This window comes from Schistocerca nitens, chromosome 9 (assembly GCF_023898315.1).
Source record: "Schistocerca nitens isolate TAMUIC-IGC-003100 chromosome 9, iqSchNite1.1, whole genome shotgun sequence".
Lineage (NCBI taxonomy): Eukaryota > Metazoa > Arthropoda > Insecta > Orthoptera > Acrididae > Schistocerca > Schistocerca nitens.
In genome coordinates, this window is record NC_064622.1 from 71,553,643 (window position 1) to 71,570,731 (window position 17,089).

The following is a 17,089-nucleotide window of genomic DNA, read 5'->3' on the forward strand; positions in this document are numbered from 1 at the left end:
ACTTTTCACCACATGCAATTAGAGAGGGAAATCGAATTACTGAGAGTAAGATAGATATATGAGGGGGGGCTCATGCCACCTCCCAAGGTGTGGAGGTAGAAATACTGTACCGAGCTTTTCAACACATTTCCATAAGATTTTTCTTGAACGGACATTGTCAGTAAGATTCCAGTATCACTGCTTAAAACATTTATCGATTATTACTACAGCTGTTCCGGAAGATTTCAATTTTCAAGTACGTCTGCATATGTATATCATCTGGTGTAGCTCTATCTGGTGACTGTTCTTGTTATATTTCACGTGAAATTCTAGAACATCGATTTCACGTCGCTTTTGATCTGTTTTACATAGTGGGGCGTGATATTCTGATACGCTGTTGTAAATATTTTCTGAAATTTTTTGATGGTTCACACCACACATGTTTTATGGTAAATAAATATAAAACCACTATGGTGTGTGCTGTCAAAAATTACAGGAAATATTTACAGTATCATATAAAAATATTATGTCACACTGTGCAAAACAGCTCAAAATCGATATGAATCGAACAAACACTATTGTAAATGGCACACAGTTAGAACGCCTACTGTTAGAAATTATAGAAACATAAATAAAAGACCTTGTTGTTGTAGTTGTGGTCTTCAGTCCAAAGACTGGTTTGATGCAGCTCTCCCTGCTACTCTAACCTGTGCAAGCCTCTTCATCTCCGAGTAACTACTGCAACCTATATCCCTCTGAATTTGCTTACTTTATTCATCTCTTGGTCCCCCTCTCCAATTTTTACCCCCCCCCCCCACTTCCCTTCAATACTAAATTAGTGATTCCTTGACGCTTCACAATATGTCCTACTAACTCAAGAAGTTTTTTGTCTCATGTTCACAAATATTCAATCTTCGAAGTATCAGTCACGCGGCACACAGCCTGTCTAAAGTCCAGTTCTGAATGTTTCCTTGATTTGTTCAACCTGTTCCTCAGATGTTGATGGCCACCCAATCCTTCTGCCTTTACAAAAACAACCTATTTCCTTAAACGTTTCCACGTGCTTAGCTGAGTGGTAACGTTTGCCTACCATGCAGCGAACCCGGATTAGATTCAGTGCCGGATTTGAGATTTTCTCCTCTCGTGGACTGCATTTGGGATTGCTCTTTATCATCGTTTTATCATCACCGGTACGCAGGTGGCCAACCCGGCGGCCGAACTTCCTCGAATGGGGCTCCGGCCAGCAGTGCCACACGATCATTTACTTTTTTTCCCTTAAACCTGCAACCACTCGTATATGGATTCCCTGGTAGGTGGAACCTTGTCAAATGTGATCCTGAATTTCTGACGCACTTTATTTGCTGACTCGCTGTTGCGGAGCTCCATCACGCAAAATAAGTTCTCTGTTGGTCTGGCAGCCATGCTGCTGGAGATCACTGTAACAGGGAAAAAACTAAACATTTGCGGGCCTATGTTTACAAAAACTTTTTTCTTTAGTTTTACTTGTAGAATAACATATTAAAAAATTTGCATATCTTCGTGAACCACCGCGTATAATATCTTACCTCAGTACAAACATTTTTTTTTTGCAATAGTTGAAAGTGTACAGATCATTTTGAATCACCTTGTAGAATCCTCTTACGGAATCAGTTTGGCTTCTGAGGTAGCAGAGGCACAATATCTGTCATACCAAAAATTAAAAAAAATATATTACTTGAATTTTTCGGCGGGCAATCACATTTATAATCCAAATGAGCCTTTTGACACTCTTCACAAAATTTTATAAATCAAACTAGAAGCACCACGAGTACTGTGTCAAAAATATCTGCACACCGCTATATAATGTGGAATAGACCTGTAGATGCCACAACTGGCCGGTGACAAGAGGCGAAGAGTGGTGTGTTGTCCGTATAGAAACTGTAACAACAAAAAGGGTCCGTCAAGAGAGGTCCGTGACTTCTAACGTGGACTAGTCATCGGATGTCACCTGAGTAATAAATCTATCAGCTACAATTCAAACTTTTTGAAGCAGCCCCAGTGTTTGCGATTTCACTGTGAAGTGAATTACGTCGACGTAATTAAATCAGACACCGCCGTGTTAGATACCACGAACCAGAGTCTTCCAGCGGCAACGGCTGCAACTTGCGTTAGCGAAGCGGAAAAGTCGACCGAGTAATTTGCATGACGGGTAATATCTCAACCGATACTGACAACAGAATAAAAAATTCGGAGGTACTACTTTTCAGCACTCCGCCTTACATTTGGAGAACAGCATTGTATGGTAGTGAATCATGGACTGTGGAGATAATAGAAGAAAAAAGAGAATGGAAGCGTTTGAGATGTGGTGGTACCAGATAATGTTGAAAATCAGGTAGACTGATAAGGTAAACAATGAGGAGTTTCTCAGCAGAATCGATGAAGAAAGTGACATATGAGAAGCTCTGACCAGAAGAAGGGGCAGGTTGGTAGGACAAGCTTTAAGACATCAGGGAATACCTTCCATGGTATTAGAGGAAGCTTTAGAAGGTAAAAACTGTAGGAGAAGACAGAGTTTGGAATACATCCGGAAAATTACTGGGAAAGTAGGTTGCAAGTGTTACTCTGAGATGAAGAGGTTGGTGTAAGGTAGGAATTCGTGGCCGGCATAAACATACAAGTCCGAAGTGGCTGGCTCTGAGCACAATGGGACTTAACATCTGTGGTCATCAGTCCCCCAGAACTTAGAACTACTTAAACCTAACTAACCTAAGGACATCACAAACATCCATGCCCGAGGCAGGATTCGAACCTGCGACCGTAGCAGTCGCGCGGTTGCGGACTGAGCGCCTAGAACCGCTAGTCCACCGCGGCCGGCAAGTCCGAAGCCTTACGACAGAAAAATACAGCAGGGATGGTAAAAAATGAAAAACAGTCAGTACTCCTGTAGTGGCACCACCAGCCTGGCTGACGCTGCCTGCTATCACAGTGCAGTTTGCAGCTCATTTGTCGCTCGAGTACTGGTTATTCTTCGTGTTTTACTGTTCCTGTTAACAAATACTGATGAAACAAAAATCGAAGTACACTAATTTGGGAAGACACTATCGAATGGAAACATTAAATTCCGCTTTAAAAATTCTTTTTTTTGTAATGGGAAACAAACTGACACTTTCCGTCGACATTGGGAGTTGCATAAAGGAGATGATTACCAGTCTTTGTCTACAATGACTATAGCCACAAATCTGAACAATGAAATTGTAAATTTGTACCTAAACACCAGAGAAAATGCGCCTGGTGAGTCTTAGGATGAACGCACTGTATAATTGTAAAATCACCCTTGGACGGCTAAATTGCTGACAGTCATCCTGAAAATGAGCAGTGTAACCAGAGAGAATAGTCACCTATCAGGTCTTTGAGCTTGCTCTGATCTCGCCAGCAGGAATGCATGTGTGCTGTTTCCTGTTCGCTATTGTAAACGTCAGAGACAGCTTCAAGTGACCAGCTGTGGCAGTGCTGGGCAGTAGGGTGAAAGAAATGAATCGATTGATTGAGGTGAGTTATCAGTAACAAATTGTGTTCATTTATTAAATCACAACTTAGAAATGTATAAGCACCAAGGAACTAAACAAACAAGAAACAAATTATAATAAGCATCAAGATGACATATAAACAATCTCAAAGACTTAATCCAAAAGCTAAGTGACCATGAAACAATAATTATAAAGGTGGACACATGGAATTCCTTGTGTATAATGAAAGAAGAATAATACATAAGAAAAACATTGGAATTCTTCACAAATAATAGCATTATCGAAATACAAAGATCCCAACAATACATTTCAGACAAAACTCAAATTTCAGATTAAAAATACAGATTCCTAGTAAACTGACTGTGAGAAGAAGTATAGCATTACAATGAATCGTCGGGAACCAAAGCTATGATCGCAACCAAAAATTCATAAAGAAGGTTGCCCAATTTGTCCAGTTGACAAACAAACTTAATCACATACTAGATAAGCCATACACATACACTGCAAACTACTCAGCTCAAAATAGTCAGCAACAAATAGAAAAAAATGAAAACAACAACATCATACCCCATTCAGTTCAAGTCGTGTCATGGGACATTACGAATCTATACACAAACATACCACTTCATGAATAATTCAAGGTCATCAAGTAAAACCTCAAAAAACACGAAAACTTATCATTGCTTGAAATCTTTGAATCCATAGAATTTCTTGAACTTGTAATAAGCTATTCTATTTTACACTTCACAATAAAATTTACATGCAACATTGTAAGTAGGCTGTTTATGTTTTCTTATTGGCAACGTTACGTAGCGCTCTGTATGAATATCACTGGCTGTGCTGTGTGCAGTCTGTGGCTAGTTTGCATTGTTGTCTGCCATTGTAGTGTTGGGCAGCGGCAGCTGGCTGTTAACAGCACGTAGCGTTGCGCAGTTGGAGGTGAGCCGCCAGCAGTGGTGGATGTGGGGAGAGAAATGGCGGAGTTTTGAAATTTGTAAGACTGGATGTCATGAACTGATATATATATGACTATTAAGGTAAATACATTGTTTGTTCTCTATTAAAATCTTTCATTTTGCTAACTATGCCTATCAGTAGTTAGTGCCTTCTGTAGTTTGAATCTTTTATTTAGCTGGCAGTAGTGGCGCTCGCTGTATTGCAGTAGTTCGAGTAACGAAGATTTTTGTGAGGTAAGTGATTTGTGAAAGGTATAGGTTAATGTTAGTCAGGGCCATTCTTTTGTAGGGATTATTGAAAGTCAGATTGCGTTGCGCTAAAAAATATTGTGTGTCAGTTTAAGCACAGTCATTTATAATTGTTCAAAGGGGACGTTTCATATGTCAACCCTTAGCCGAGGATACCTCACTGGAATCTTCTGATTTTTCTTGTAGTTTGTGTAATTAGTGTAGCTATTGTTTATTGCTAGCGCGTAATTGTAGAGAGAATCTCCTTTGTAGTTGCAGTCTTTCATTGTTGTACAGTAAAACAGTTGTGGTATGCACGCAGATTTGCACCAAGTATTTCGCAGCTGCGCTTGCAATTAACAAGATATTATTTTCAGTGCTATGTTAATGTGTTTTCTTATTTTTGCTCTTCACATTGTGCTTTTCTGTGTTATCCTGTGAAATATTGTGACAATTATGGCGTGTGAAAAACGTAATACTAGGCTCCAAAGCAAACTGAGAAATGACAGTGAAGACGAAAGCAGTGTGTTAGCGCCGCCGAGTAATGAATTAACTAATGTTCAAACTAGTAATTTGGTTATTGTGCATAGGGAAATGGAGCGGGCGGCAAATAATGGCGTAGACAGTGAAACAATTAGTGAACAGGGAAGCATTATTGATCGATCGGTCGGCAATAGCTCGCCTCAGGAATCCGAAATGACAGGACACAATCTCGCAAATACTGTAGATTCAGGTTTTGGGTCCTCACCGTTTTCTCAAATAAGTCAAGACACATTTTCTGCTTGTCAAAATGTGAATGTTGCCGGTGCAAATTCACTGCCGAAAAGCACCGAGGAACATGTTTCAGACACCAGTGCATTGTTATTACAGTTAATGCAACAAGTGGGACAAAGGCTACAAAAGTTAGACACAACGCTTGAACAAAATCAGAAACAAATGGGACAAAATCTCAAAAGTTAGACGCAATGGAACAAAATCTTCAAAAGTTAGACACAATGGAACAAAATCTTCGGAAGTTAGACACCACACTTGAACAAACACGTGAAGATTTAACTACTGAGTTACATAACATTGGATCGAAATGTCAAAAAGTCTGTAATGGCGTAAAAACACAAATTTGTGAGCATTTCCAACCTATTTTTTCGCGTCATGAAAGTGCATTACAGAATCACGAAGCAGCCATAAAAGAACTGCAAACTATTGTTCATGAAAATCATGACACCTTGCAAGCTAAAATTGACTCAGTTGCATGTACCGATTCGGTTACGCAACTTGCAAAAACTCAGGAAAACTTAAAGGACACAGTAGATACGATTTCAACACAAATGGACACTCTGAAACTTGGTTCAGAAAAACACACAGAGGAAATAATTTCACTAACGGATAAAGTAGCCGAACTTTCAGATCAGTTCACTAACTTATCTACAAAGGTAGATGATGATCTGAATGACACAAGACCTTCACGGACACTGAAGAGTATGAACAAATTAGAAAATTCAAACAAAATCAAAATCAAATGAAATCCGGGAAGTACAAGATCAGTTGGCACAAGTAATCCAAGAATTACTTATTTCAGAGGACACTCGCGCTCCAGTATGGGAAGAGGGACGTAGAAATACGGAACAACCACAAAATAATAACACAGGACACTTCGGAAATTATGAAAGAAATTGGCAAGGCGCATTGGATTTTGAGATGGAACCGCCCAAACGAAGTAACAATGAGCGATGTGCGACTCGCCGACACGATGATTTCGACTATAAGCTGTTCATTACTACACGTAAATTCAAAACATTCAAGAATTCTGACAACGACATTCATCCACAAGCATGGCTTCATCAATTCTCTCATTGTTTTCCTCCCAACTGGTCATTGGAGCACAGGTTAGAATTTATGTGTGGCTACTTGGAGAATGAACCAGCTGTAAGAATGCGATCGGTCATTCACGATTGTCACAGTGAAGGAGAATTTTATCACGCCTTCCTCTCAGCGTATTGTCTCAAGCTACACAAGATCAAGTAAAACATAGCATCATAATGATGAAACGTTTCGAACAATCTGAATTTTCCAGTCTTATGAAATATTTTGAAGACTTGTTGCATAAGAATCAGTATCTTTCAAACCCATACAGCCCCTCAGAACTCATCCGTATTTGCTTAATCAAACTGCCTGAACATTTACGACATATTATCTTAGCAGGACGTTGCAAAGACGACATTGAAGCTTTTCAGGGACTGTTGCAAGAATTAGAAATTGACACTGACAATCGCGGAACGCGAAAACAGGAACACAACAATTACAGGTCACATCCATCGCAATTTCGCGATGAAAGAAACAATAACTGGACACAACAAGGCTATTCTCACAACACAAATCGTGAACAAAACAGACACCACCCGTATGAGAAAAGTTGGCAGAATAACAGTTACAGAGAAAGATCGCATTTCCGTAGTAATGAATATGACAGAGATTACCATAGAAACCGACAATATGGGAACAAAAACAATTATTATCAAGGGAGACAGAATACCTTCAGATGCAACAGTTCAGCGCGCAGTTACGATTCCGGGAGAAATTCTCCAACACATGACCAACAAACAAGAAACTATGTAAACTACCGACAAAACGACAGACCTGAATTCCATCAGAACTGGCGGGATTCAAACAGAGCAGGGCACTCTCGACAAGGTGAATTTGTAGAAGTTAGGTCTCCTAATCCTAATAACGACGCGCGCCAACAAAGAGAAGACAATGACTCGCACCGCGGGCAGCCTCGTGCGCCGGCTGGCTCAGGGAAAAATTACATAGACGCTAACCTTGAGAAAAATTTTAGCATTCTTTACGGATGTACCATATACCACATGTTAATTCCACTGAAGCTGAAACTCTGCGTACTAGGAAGAGTAAAGGTTTACACCACATTTCACATGTAAAACCGTTCATTGAAAGATAATCTGTTTTTAACTTTGTCTTTGCCATATAACTTTTCACTTAACATTACTAGTATGCTTGTCACACTTAGAATCTGTAAACATGCAACAATGTTTGAAGTTAAATATCCAGTCAAGAACCAAGAGAACTTACTGAAACAGAAATTACGAATGCATTGTTATAGTGAACAGACGTCACAGTGTTATTGTGTGTGTACATCCTTGCTTGTTAATTGCACGATTACGTAACGACTATAAGGCTCACATACTTAGAACATTTACCGGTACTGCTAATGGGATTTCAATGCAACTTTTTGGTTTATTTGAAAATACACTCTGGATTTAAAGACTTTCTGAGAGATATCAGATGACACAGGGGGTAGATTATTTGACAGCTACACGATTATATCACAACGCTACTAATGAGTGACACAATTTATGTTATTGCTTTTGCGCTGTATCTGTTTTATATCTGCACAGTTTTTCTGAATTATTCTGGAAAGTAAAACGTGTTTTAGTAGTAACTTTTGTGGTGTAGCTACAATGAGACAGCCTTTTCTGTAGCACAACAATATGTTATAGCACAGTACTTTCTTCATCACAGCAATAAGCATAATAACTAAGATATCTATACGCAAAGCATTTCACTTTTGTTTATCAGGAGGTAAGTACATTGGCTTCTGCAGAACTTAGCTTTCGGAGGACAATAACTACGATACTTCTACAGAGATTATCTTACAGCAAGACGCACATTTAGCGCTACAGTACACGTATTTGAGTGATTAATTTTGTACTTAAATCATTTATTTTTAAAGATATTTGAAGTACAATGATACAAAGGTTTTCCATGGTACATTTCATTCCATTGCTGTAATTTTAACACCTGAGGGTATAATTACATTAATCCTCAGGGGGGTACACGCTTACTTTGTGTACCATGTGTTTGGCAAGCACAAGGAGCCCTAGCTATTATGGTATTTGCTTATACAACTTTACACGTCGGTACCATATTTCTGTAACACACAAATTACGCAGCTATCTGATCATTTAACTGAGAGATAAACATTTTTTTTACTACATCAGTGACACATGTTTATGCAATTACACAATTGGGTAACTTCACATTTATGAAATTGTATTTTGTATGTACTTTGTGAACTCTTCAGATTTTTTCAGAATCATTGTGATACTATGAGCGCTTTGAATGATGTATTTGGTATGGGTCGTGATATTTAAAGTACGTTTGAGGTGGATGACATTTTTAAATGAGTAGAGAATTTTTTTTAGGTTTTGAAATTATTGCAGAAAGCTACGATGTTTTTGAGATTTGACTGAGGTTTTATGATGTTATTATTATGGTGACGATGTGTATTATGTTGTTGAGGTATGTTTATTATGAATGAGATGATGCTATATGAGGAATCTGATTATGCTATGTATTTATTATGATGAAATATTGAAGAGATTTGCTTCACAGCATCGAAGGTTGCTCATACCTCTTACGTATGCGTTTTAAAGCCCATGTTTACTTGAATTTTTTTTGTTTCGAATGATCATTCCTGTCATATCCCTGAATATTGATAATCACTTCTGAAACACACTTGATGAATATGTATATGTGTAATAAGGTAAGGAATAATGAGTAGTGGTTAGGGACTCTGACTTGTGAAAAAGGATGTTGGAAACCAAGAATCGTACTTTGTTGTTGTTGTGGTCTTCAGTCCTGAGACTGGTTTGATGCAGCTCTCCATGCTACTCTATCCTGTGCAAGCTTCTTCATCTCCCAGTACCTACTGCAACCTACATCCTTCTGAATCTGCTTAGTGTATTCATCTCTTGGTCTCCCTCTACGATTTTTACCCTCCACGCTGCCCTCCAATGCTAAATTTGTGATCCCTTGATGCCTCAAAACATGTCCTACCAACCGATCCCTTCTTCTAGTCAAGTTGTGCCACAAACTTCTCTTCTCCCCAATCCTATTCAATACCTCCTCATTAGTTACGTGATCTACCCATCTTATCTTCAGCATTCTTCTGTAGCACCACATTTCGAAAGCTTCTATTCTCTTCTTGTCCAAACTAGTTATCGTCCATGTCTCACTTCCATACATGGCTACACTCCATACAAATACTTTCAGAAACGACTTCCTGACACCTAAATCTATACTCGATGTTAACAAATTTCTCTTCTTCAGAAACGCTTTCCTTGCCATTGCCAGTCTACATTTTATATCCTCTCTACTTCGACCATCATCGGTTATTTTACTCCCTAAATAGCAAAACTCCTTTACTACTTTAAGTGTCTCATTTCCTAATCTAATTCCCTCAGCATCACCCGACTTAATTCGACCACATTCCATTATCCTTGTTTTGCTTTTGTTGATGTTCATCTTATATCCTCCTTTCAAGACACTGTCCATTCCGTTCAACTGCTCTTCCAAGTCCTTTGCTGTCTCTGACAGAATTACAATGTCATCGGCGAACCTCAAAGTTTTTACTTCTTCTCCATGAATTTTAATACCTACTCCGAATTTTTCTTTTGTTTCCTTTACTGCTTGCTCAATATACAGATTGAATAACATCGGGGAGAGGCTACAACCCTGTCTCACTCCTTTCCCAACCACTGCTTCCCTTTCATGCCCCTCGACTCTTATAACTGCCATCTGGTTTCTGTACAAATTGTAAATAGCCTTTCGCTCCCTGTATTTTACCCCTGCCACCTTCAGAATTTGAAAGAGAGTATTCCAGTCAACATTGTCAAAAGCTTTCTCTAAGTCTACAAATGCTAGAAACGTAGGTTTGCCTTTTCTTAATCTTTCTTCCAAGATAAGTCGTAAGGTCAGTATTGCCTCACGTGTTCCAACATTTCTACGGAATCCAAACTGATCTTCCCCGAGGTCCGCTTCTACCAGTTTTTCCATTCGTCTGTAAAGAATTCGCGTTAGTATTTTGCAGCTGTGACTTATTAAACTGATAGTTCGGTAATTTTCACATCTGTCAACACCTGCTTTCTTTGGGATTGGAATTATTATATTCTTCTTGAAGTCTGAGGGTATTTCGCCTGTCTCATACATCGTGCTCACCAGATGGTAGAGTTTTGTCATGACTGGCTCTCCCGAGGCTATCAGTAGTTCTAATGGAATGTTGTCTACTCCCGGGGCCTTGTTTCGACTCAGGTCTTTCAGTGCTCTGTCAAACTCTTCACGCAGTATCTTATCTCCCATTTCGTCTTCATCTACATCCTCTTCCATTTCCATAATATTGTCCTCAAGTACATCGCCCTTGTATAAACCCTCTATATACTCCTTCCACCTTTCTGCCTTCCCTTCTTTGCTTAGAACTGGGTTTCCATCTGAGCTCTTGATATTCATACAAGTGGTTCTCTTCTCTCCAAAGGTCTCTTTAATTTTCCTGTAGGCAGTATCTATCTTACCCCTAGTGAGACAAGCCTCTACATCCTTACATTTGTCCTCTAGCCATCCCTGCTTAGCCATTTTGCACTTCCTGTCGATTTCATTTTTGAGACGTTTGTATTCCTTTTTGCCTGCTTCATTTAATGCATTTTTATATTTTCTCCTTTCATCAATTAAATTCAATATTTCTTCTGTTACCCAAGGATTTCTATTAGCCCTCGTCTTTTTACCTACTTGATCATTTGCTGCCTTCACCACTTCATCCCTCAGAGCTACCCATTCTTCTTCTACTGTATTTCTTTCCCCCATTCCTGTCAATTGTTCCCTTATGCTCTCCCTGAAACTCTCTACAACCTCTGGTTCTTTCAGTTTATCCAGGTCCCATCTCCTTAAATTCCCACCTTTTTGCAGTTTCTTCAGTTTCAATCTGCAGTTCATAACCAATAGATTGTGGACAGAATCCACATCTGCCCCAGGAAATGTCTTACAATTTAAAACCTGGTTCCTAAATCTCTGTCTTACCATTATATAATCTATCTGAAACCTGTCAGTATCTCCAGGCTTCTTCCATGTATACAGCCTCCTTTCATGATTCTTGAACCAAGTGTTAAATCGTACTTTAAGAGTTATGAAATCGTACTTTAAGAGTTATGAAATGTGTGTAAATGCGTGAATGTATCACAATGCCGGCGAAAATTTTTTGGACACTGTTATATTTATAGGATTTTGTTTCTACAGATTTGGAACGCAAATATTTCGACCTGTGAAATCTTATTTCTATCAAGCTGTCACTGTAGCAGAAACTGATGTCGTAAATATTTCGATAAGGAAGGTAGGTCACTGTAAGCACCCAGCCGCACAACAGTTACCTGGAAAAAAAGCCATTAGTGTGTGCCTTTCAGAGGCACAGGTGGAGAAAAAAGGAGGCCATTAACCTCGCTATTCACATTCCTTTGTAGAAAGCACCGCAAATACGACACGCTCATAACTTGGAAACATTCTTACATCTGCACACCTAATTAGGGCAAGTGTCTATCTACGAGAATTGAGAGAATTTCTACTAACTTATGAAATGCCTCATGACTACTGAATGATTATTTTATGCTTTACTTTGTACATAGTTGCTTATTTCATTTGATATCTGGTTTCCAGCTGTATTGCAGCATTGGTTTCATAAAATAAAATTAAATGCATTTGCTAATGTGAACACTTTCTGTCAACAGATCTATTAAATAATTACTTTATGATCCACATTCTTCGAAAAAGGAGCTCTTGGAATGGAAAGAACAATAAGAAGGATCTAATAACAGTAACTGCATATATAATTTTCTTTTCAAGTACTTGGTAATTTTTTGTAGAATTAGTTTTTGTGGTGCACCACTTTAATTACATAGACATTACGACGTAAATATACATTTCCCTTGTCTGCATTGTTGTCTTTAGTGTAATATTTTTTTCTGCTTGAGCTTTGTCATGTTTAGATATAAGTTACTGCATTTGCTGCTGCTGTTTGCCAGGCATAGTGCTACTAAATTTCACTTTGTATTACTCTGTTAAGCCAGTTTTACTATGAATCTATTTTTCTTGTTTGCTGTGCATTGACTTATTTTAGTTGTAATATTGCATTTGCTTTGCTAATTTATGCTGCTTGCTTTGCCTTTTGTATTTTTTATCATTGCTGTTTGTGTTAATTGTTTTGTGCTGCTGCATTGCCTCGTTCCTTAGTTTAGCATCTGAGCTCAGTAGATTTAAGTTAGCATAAGATGGGGTAGGCTATATAAGAGAACGAGTTGTGATGAATTGGAAAAAATGCATTGAGAAGCTATTAGAAAATGGTTTGGCCAAAAAAGTATTTTAAAAGAGGATATGAACAAAAAAGTAGGGTTTAGGGATAACAGGTTTAGGTAGGATTTTCTTGGAAATAAATGATGAGGTAAGACAATGGAAAATAAATAATGAGGTAAGACATGTGTGAACATACACTCCTGGAAATGGGAAAAATAACACATTGCCACCGGTGTGTCAGACCCACCATACTTGCTCCGGACACTGCGAGAGCGCTGTACAAGCGATGATCACACGCACGGCACAGCGGACACACAAGGAACCGCGGTGTTGGCCGCCGAATGGCGCTAGCTGCGCAGCATTTGTGCACCGCCGCCGTCAGTGTCAGCCAGTTTGCCGTGGCATACGGAGCTCCATCGCAGTCTTTAACACTGGTAGCATGCCGCGACAGCGTGGACGTGAACCGTATGTGCAGTTGACGGACTTTGAGCGAGGGCGTATAGTGGGCATGCGGGAGGCCGGGTGGACGTACCGCCGAATTGCTCAACACGTGGGGCGTGAGGTCTCCACAGTACATCGATGTTGTCGCCAGTGGTCGGCGGAAGGTGCACGTGCCCGTCGACCTGGGACCGGACCGCAGCGACGCACGGATGCACGCCAAGACCGTAGGATCCTACGCAGTGCCGTAGGGGACCACACCACCACTTCCCAGCAAATTAGGGACACTGTTGCTCCTGGGGTATCGGCGAGGACCATTCGCAACCGTCTCCATGAAGCTGGGCTACGGTCCCGCACACCGTTAGGCCGTCTTCCGCTCACGCCCCAACATCGTGCAGCCCGCCTCCAGTGGTGTCGCGACAGGCGTGAATGGAGGGACGAATGGAGACGTGTCGTCTTCAGCGATGAGAGTCGCTTCTGCCTTGGTGTCAATGATGGTCGTATGCGTGTTTGGCGCCGTGCAGGTGAGCGCCACAATCAGGACTGCATACGACCGAGGCACACAGGGCCAACACCCGGCATCATGGTGTGGGGAGCGATCTCCTACACTGGCCGTACACCACTGGTGATCGTCGAGGGGACACTGAATAGTGCACGGTACATCCAAACCGTCATCGAACCCATCGTTCTACCATTCCTAGACCGGCAAGGGAACTTGCTGTTCCAACAGGACAATGCATGTCCGCATGTATCCCGTGCCACCCAACGTGCTCTAGAAGGTGTAAGTCAACTACCCTGGCCAGCAAGATCTCCGGATCTGTCTCCCATTGAGCATGTTTGGGACTGGATGAAGCGTCGTCTCACGCGGTCTGCACGTCCGGCACGAACGCTGGTCCAACTGAGGCGCCAGGTGGAAATGGCATGGCAAGCCGTTCCACAGGACTACATCCAGCATCTCTACGATCGTCTCCATGGGAGAATAGCAGCCTGCATTGCTGCGAAAGGTGGATATACACTGTAGTAGTGCCGACATTGTGCATGCTCTGTTGCCTGTGTCTATGTGCCTGTGGTTCTGTCAGTGTGATCATGTGATGTATCTGACCCCAGGAATGTGTCAATAAAGTTTCCCCTTCCTGGGACAATGAATTCACGGTGTTCTTATTTCAATTTCCAGGAGTGTATAAATACAGAAAGCATGCTTGGATAGGATTTTTTTTTGGTGGAAACAAATGTTGAAATAAGAGGAAAGATCTACAGAACGAAGTTTTGGGTTGGACTGCAGTACCAAATGTCACACTGAAAACAAACCCTGTCCTTTCCCCCTGTGTTATTCTGCTATGTGTTTGTGTACTCTTGTATATTTGTGTTTTTCCTGTCTTTATGTGTTTAGCTAATAGGTGTTATGTTGTAGAATTTGTCTGATAGTATGTTATTTTCTTTGTAAAGATGTTTATACATTATTTATTCTGTTATGTTTTAATGCTCATGTGTGAAGTTGATGTTTCAAAAGTTATTCTGATCTTTTATGTATTTACCTATGTCATAATTCCTGTAACACTGATGTATATGTTTATTTCTATTCTTCTGTAAAGCCCCTATTACTAAAAATGTTATCTGTATTGTTATATTCTTTAATGATGTATTCTGTATCTTTGTAATTGTATTCTTATGTTATAAAATTGTAATGGACACCAGTTCATCAAATTAAGTAACTTGTAAGTTACGTTTCACTGCACACGTTTCTGTTGGTCATAGTATATGGACAATATGTGAAAAGTAGGGACTGATAGTGTTTGCACGTGTGTTAATAATTCAGCAAGGGACTGGATAACAGCATTGCTGGTTCTAAGGGCATTTCAAACAAATTTTTTGTGAGTGGACAAGTGGTGGTTTATGGACTTGCTATATTCTCCGCAAGACTCTTCGATGGTGATTGTGCACCTGCACAGTCGCAACAGATGGCTGTTGGCCGTCTCTACAAAGGCTACAGTGGGTCTACACCTTTGCTGACTCACCAGTACCATTATTTCTACCAGGACTGCAGTGGGTCTGCACCTCTGGTGGCCCACCAATACCACAATATCTACCAGGACTACAGTGGGTCTGCACCTCTGGTGGCCCACCAATACCGTAATCTCTACGAGGACTACACTGGGTATGCTCTGTGATGACCTACCTACCAATATTCTTCAAAACGTCGAATGACTCTGCTGTGGGTTTGCTCTGTTGTGGCCCATTACCTGTCAGCATGTCAAGAGTCAGCACTGTCTTTCCGTTGGAAGCACAACACTACTCTTCAAGACTGCATGGAAATCCACTACTTCCGTGTGCATTGTCTTTTACTGCTCAGACTTTGAGAAAAGAAACGGCATTTTTACTGTGATGAATGATCAGGACTGTCTTTATGGACTGTGAGAAAATTTTAGCTTTTGACCAACATTGTATTAATAAGTGTGTGCATTTGATATCTTTCTTACTGTAATTATGAAAAATTTTTTCAAATCTGTATTGGCCAGCGCACAAAACAATTTGTAATATTTTTTGTGGGGAGCATGGGGGCTATGTAAGTAGGCTGTTTATGTTTTCTTATTGGCAACGTTACGTAGCGCTCTGTATGAATATCACTGGCTGTGCTGTGTGCAGTCTGTGGCTAGTTTGCATTGTTGTCTGCCATTGTAGTGTTGGGCAGCGGCAGCTGGCTGTTAACAGCGCGTAGCGTTGCGCAGTTGGAGGTGAGCCGCCAGCAGTGGTGGATGTGGGGAGAGAAATGGCGGAGTTTTGAAATTTGTAAGACTGGATGTCATGAACTGATATATATATTATGACTATTAAGGTAAATACATTGTTTGTTCTCTATTAAAATCTTTCATTTTGCTAACTATACCTATCAGTAGTTAGTGCCTTTCGTAGTTTGAATCTTTTATTTAGCTGGCAGTAGTGGCGCTCGCTGTATTGCAGTAGTTCGAGTAACGAAGATTTTTGAGAGGTAAGTGATTTGTGAAAGGTATAGGTTAATGTTAGTCAGGGCCATTCTTTTGTAGGGATTATTGAAAGTCAGATTGCGTTGCGCTAAAAAATATTGTGTGTCGGTTTAAGCACAGTCATGTATAATTGTTCAAAGGGGACGTTTCAACTTGAAGGTCGTGCATGGTACAACTACAAATATATACATTAACCGCTTTGAGCGAAAAGCTCTTGCAGTGAAATCAACCTCCGTGGATAAAATTATTTACATAAAACGTTATTTTGATGTTACATTCTCCCTCTTAGATGGTAACACAAATGATATTAACAACTTACTCGATACATTCAATAAACAGGACAGAAAAGTAACAACTTCTTAGTCATGAACAGCAGTAAAGTATGCCATTTACACCAAAATCCACAGAAGAACAACAACAGACACAACCATACACAGCTCACCCAGCAACCCAATTACACACAAGTTGCTGCATACAGAGCACCAGTTAACACAGCCAGCAATATACCTTTGGATAAATAAGCAAATCTAGAGGAACTCAGCACAATCAAACAAACAGTTGCAGCTATTAGTTATGATGAAACACTTATCGACAACCTCACACAGAAAATAAAAAACAATAATAAAGCAACTGCAGCAAGAAAACGAAAAAAAATGCTTAACACAGGCAGAATCTCCCACAAAATAGCAAACAGTTTCAGACTGGACAACATTATCATCGCTTTCACAACACATAACAAATTGTAACACACACTAAGACACACCGTAAGCATACAGACAGATGAACATAAGCAATCAGGCGTTTCTAAAATAGCATGTAGTTCATGCAAAACCATCAATGTAGGCCAAACTGTGCGATTCTTCCAGAAAAGATA